This window comes from Chiloscyllium plagiosum, chromosome 4 (assembly GCF_004010195.1).
Source record: "Chiloscyllium plagiosum isolate BGI_BamShark_2017 chromosome 4, ASM401019v2, whole genome shotgun sequence".
Lineage (NCBI taxonomy): Eukaryota > Metazoa > Chordata > Chondrichthyes > Orectolobiformes > Hemiscylliidae > Chiloscyllium > Chiloscyllium plagiosum.
Window position 1 is genome coordinate 108,938,742 of NC_057713.1, and position 5,518 is coordinate 108,944,259.

Genomic DNA, 5,518 nt, shown 5'->3' on the forward strand with positions numbered 1-5,518 from the left:
CCTCCCCCCACCTTGTCTCAGTCAAATCCCTCGAACTCAGCACCGCCTTCCTAACCTGCAATCTTCTTCCTGACCTCTCCGCCCCCACCCCACTCCGGCCTAACACCCTCACCTTGACCTCCTTCCACCTATCGCATTTCCAACGCCCCTCCCCCAAGTCCCTCCTCCCTACCTTTTATCTTATCCTGCTGGACACACTTTCCTCATTCCTGAAGAAGGGCTTATGCCCGAAACATCGATTCTCCTGTTCCTTGGATGCTGCCTGACCTGCTCCGCTTTTCCAGCAACACATCTCCAGCATCTGCAGTCCTCACTTTCTCCTGGGTTATTGTTGAGTTGAGTAAACGTTATTTTGTAGCAATGTTCATAAAACTATACTGATGATCGAGAGTAGATTGATAGGGGAATAATTAGCCAGGTTAGATTTGTCCTGTTTTTTGAATATGGATCAAACCTGGGCAATTTTCCACCTTGTGGGATAGATGCTGGAATAATTGTAATTGTGATTGGAACAATTTTACTATGGAGCATGGCTAGTTCTGCAGCAAGTCTTCAGTACTATTGTGGGAATATTGTCAGAGCACATTGCCTGTGTAATATTCAGTGCTTTCAGCCATTTCTTGATATCATGAGTTGCTAATTGCATCAGTTGAAGTTTGGAACCTTTGATGCTGAGACCTAAAGATGAGGCTGTGCACTTTGCAGTCCAGCTGAAGATGGCTGCAAATGCTTCAGCCTTGTCTTTTATTTCTGCTGCGCTGGGCTCCCTTTACCATACAGGACATACCCAGAGATTGTGATGGCTGACCCCAGGATATTGTCTGAAAGCTAAGATTCAGGGAATATGACTATGTCAGGCTGTTGCTTGACTAATCTGTGAGACACCTTTTTGGAATAAGCCCGCAGATGTTAGTTAGGAGGACTTTGCAGTTCTGAAAGGACTGTGTGCTTTTTTTCCAAATGCTGGGTGGTCTGACCAGTTTCACTTCTTTTACACTATCTTTCATGGTTTTTGATAATAAATGGCTTCTAAGCTATTTCAAAAGGCACTTAAGAGCCACATTGTTGTGTGTCTGAGGTCACATATAGGCTAAAATAAGTAAGGACAGGAGATAACTTTCCCCAGAAAAGTAAACTAGATGGGTTTTTATAACAATTAACTATAGTTGGCCACTGACACTTACTTTTAATTTCACCACTTGTCATGGTGGTATTTGAATCAAGAGTGTGGTGCTAGAAAAGCATAGCAGGTCAGGCAGCATCGACGTTTCGGGCAAAAACCCTTCATCAGGATCATTCCTGGTTCCTTGGATGCTGTGCTTTTCCAGCACCACACTCTTGACTCTAATCTCCAGTACTCACTTTCGCCTATGGTGATATTTGAACCCCTGTCCCCAGTACATTAGTTTTTCCACTGGGTTCTTAAACCGTGACATTCTTACTCCACCATTTCACCACTACCTCACCCTCATGATATTTGGTAATTTAAGATCTTTCAGTTGTTGGTTTTTTTAGATTAGATTCCCTGCAGTGTGCAAACAGGCCCTTCGGCCCAACAAGTTCACATTGACCCTCCGAAGAGTAATCCACCCGGAACTATTTCCCTCTGACTAATGCACATAACACTATGGGCAATTTAGCATGGCCAATTCACCTGACCTGCACATCTTTGGACTGTGGGAGGAAACCAGAGCACCCAGAGAGGGCCCACATAGATGCTGGGAAAATGTGAAACTCAACACAGACAGTTTCCCCGAGGCTGGAATCGAACCTGGTCTCCCTGATGCTGTAAGGCAGCAGTGCTAGCCACTGTGCTGTTCATTGGACAATGTCAGTCAGTTGCCTTGCTAAATTAATTCAGGGGAAATTATACAATGCCTGGACAATGAATCTTCTTTGCAAAGAGCGAGAAAGAGTTTGTATTTGTACACTACTGCTCAAACTACTGCACAGTCACTGAAGTCCAGCCACTGTTGTAATATAAGAAACATAGCTGCTATAAGAAAAACAGCTAATTTGTGCATAACAATGTTGCACAGTCAGCAACCTGACAACCAACGAGATCATTTCTTTTGTGGAATTGTTCAGAAATATATAATATTGGAGGAACTGCTCTTCTTCAAATGCTGCTATGGAATCTTTAATATTCATGAGACAAAGGCAGACAGAGTCTTGGTTTGATAATGCCTCATCTGAAAGATTACACTTCCAGTAGTGCACCACTCCCTCAGTACTGCGCTGTCATGTCAGCCTAGATTATGTGTTCAATGGAGTCCAAATGAACTCAAAAGGTAAAGTTCTGCTACTGAGAAAAGGCTGACACTTTGATATTTTAGCTCTATTATAAACATGTTGTTTATAGTTCCACACAAGGACTTCATTTAAAACACTGTTTTTACATTATCAAAGGTTGGGCAAAAGAAACTGGGGTATGGATCCAAGAAGAATTATTTTCATCTATCGTTCTGTGTTATATATAGCAACACACAAACAAACTTGACATGAATGGTCGGGAGAGATATACTGAGGGGACATTTGGTGCACTTAATCCACAGAAAGTGTAGTTAATTGGTCCTAGCTTTTGATCATCAATGACCTTAACAGATTTTCAAACATAGAAGAATTAGCTTTGAATCAAGGTGACACACTTTATCAAACTCAATATGGACCTTCACATGAGGCCAAAGTCTGCATTCTTTGAGATAGTAACCATTCTTTAAGCTCATGTTCATAGGAAGAAATAAACTTTAACAGCAAAAATTAAAGCTCCTAAACAGATCTTATAAAACAGGTTGGGATGGATTGTTCATTATGTTGCAATACTGCCACTCAAGTATTACTGAAGGTATCACCAACAACAACCTGTATTTATGTTGTGCCTTCAGCATAATAAACCATCCCAAGGCACATCATAGGATCATAATCAGAAAAGAAAATTGACATCATTGCAAAGAAGGAAACATTAGGACAGGTGACAAAAAATTCAGGCACAGATATTTTTTAAAGAGTTCCTTAGGGAGAGGAAAGGCATTGATAGAGATTACATATCTTTGGGCCAGAGGGACAAATTAAATGGGAAGTACACTAATATTTGAGAAATGCTGAGTTATTTTAGGTCTGGAGGAGATGGTGGAGAAACAAAGGGGGAGACTATGGAATGTTTTAGACAGCTGACCATTACACAGAGTCTATACCTTGGAACAAAGCATTTGGTTAGATTAGATTAGATTAGATTACTTATAGTGTGGAAACAGGCCCTTCGGCCCAACAAGTCCACACCGACCCGCCACCCACCCATACCCCTACATTTACCCCTTACCTAACACTATGGGCAATTTAGCATGGCCAATTCACCTGACCTGCACATCTTTGGACTGTGGGAGGAAACCGGAGCACCCGGAGGAAACCCACACAGACACGGGGAGAATGTGCAAACTCCACACAGTCAGTCGCCTGAGTCGGGAATTGAACCCGGGTCTCTGGCGCTGTGAGGCAGCAGTGCTAACCACTGTGCCACTGTGCCGCCCACAACAGTATTTGAGCTCCACTCAAGTCTCCTCCCATCCTTTTTCAACCAACATATCCTTCTATCCTTCTAATTGTTTTCTCTCTAATATGGTTATCATCTTCTCGAGTCCTCTGCCCAAAGGCACGTGCTTGGTGAGTATATACCAAAATATGGTAAACAGTCTGGATCTTTTATTGTGATTAGGGTGAGGAAACAAGCCCCACGTCTTCCTCAGCTTGAACAGAGATTGAACCCTATGCTGTTAATCTGAATCTTTTCCACACACTAACCAGTTAGGCAACTAAGCTAACTGCCGCTCATTGGTTTCCTATCTCTCCATCTATGCTACCCTTTTGGTGAAACAGTTTCTCCTGGATCTCCTGTTGAATTAAATTGTGTGAAGCACTTTATAAACATTCACCTCAAGAGAGATATTCCAGGGCTTTTATCTGAAGCAGGTGTCATTCCCTTTGCAAATGCAAATTAGGGCCAAATGCCTGCTTGAAGTCCACCCTACAAATTGATTTACCCTGAATGTAGCTGTGATGAGGAAGGCTGAATTCATGAATACAACTCTATATGCTGCCAAGTAATGACCAGCAGGTGTCTGTAGTTTACCAACCTGTTATAACTAAAAACTGAAACATAATATCCAGATGGGGCACAGGGCTACATAGCTGGTGCAAAAATTGACCATAACTGCCTTCCAGTTTTTAGATCCATATTTGCAACCTATTCAGGTGTGTGTGAAAGACACCCCAACAACATTTAAAGAAGAGCAGAGGGAGCTCTAGAAGACAGTAACTACCCCTAAAACAACACTAAAATAACAAAGGTTTAAATGGTCATTTATTTCATTGACAGCAGCATAATTGCAAAAAAAAAGTCAATCAATAAACAAAACTATAAATCTATTTTTAAATTCAATCAAATTTGCATTTTCACAGTGCTTTGCTTGCCTTAAGTTATTTTACAGTCAATAAATTACTTCTAAAGTATGGTGACCAAGAGGAACAGGACAGCCAACTAGTTTCCAGTGAGGTCAGACAAGCAACAGATGTTGTGGTTCTGTTCGCCGAGCTGGGAATTTGTGTTGCAGACGTTTCGTTCCCTGTCTAGGTGACATCCTCAGTGCTTGGGAGCCTCTGTGAAGCGCTTCTGTGATGTTTCCTCCGGCATTTCTAGTGATTTGTACCTGCCGCTTCCGGATGTCAGTTCCAGCTGTCCGCTGCAGTGGCCGCTATATTGGGTCCAGGTCGACTGATGACTATGAAGTGATTGTTGGAAGAGAAACCTAATTGGTTCAATCGGGAAAGTAAGTACCCAGACTGGCCTACATATGACTCCGGGCCCAAATAATGTGGTTGACTGTGAGATGGCATTAAATGCTGGTCTAACTAGTGATACCCACACACTGTCTTAACACTGCTTCTTGAGGAACCACACTATAAACCTTCCTCCAATCCAGAAACCAAATGTTTGCCATTGCTTTTTGTTTTCCGTCATGCACTCGGTTTCATACCCATGGTATGACTGTCCCTTTTGTTCTACCAACTCTAATATTTCTCACAAGATTCCTGTGTGGCACATTACCTTTTGGAAGTCCAAGTACACACACATTACCCTCATCGACCTTTTCTGTTACCTGATCTGAAAATTCAAGCAAGTTAGTTAAGCATTAGCAATCCTTAACAAATCCTTGCTGGCTTTCCTCAATTAACTTACATTTAGCAAGGAACTATTAATTTTATCACAAGTTATTGCTTTGAAAAGCTGCCCCACCATTGAGATTAAACAGATTGACATAGCTTTTGGGCTTATAGAACATAGAACATAGAAAAATACAGCGCAATACAGGCCCTTTGGCCCTCGATGTTGTGCCGATCCAAGCCCACCTAACCTACACTAGCCCACTATCCTCCATATGCCTATCCAATGCCCGTTTAAATGCCCATAAAGAGGGAGAGTCCACCACTGCTACTGGCAGGGCATTCCATGAACTCACAACTC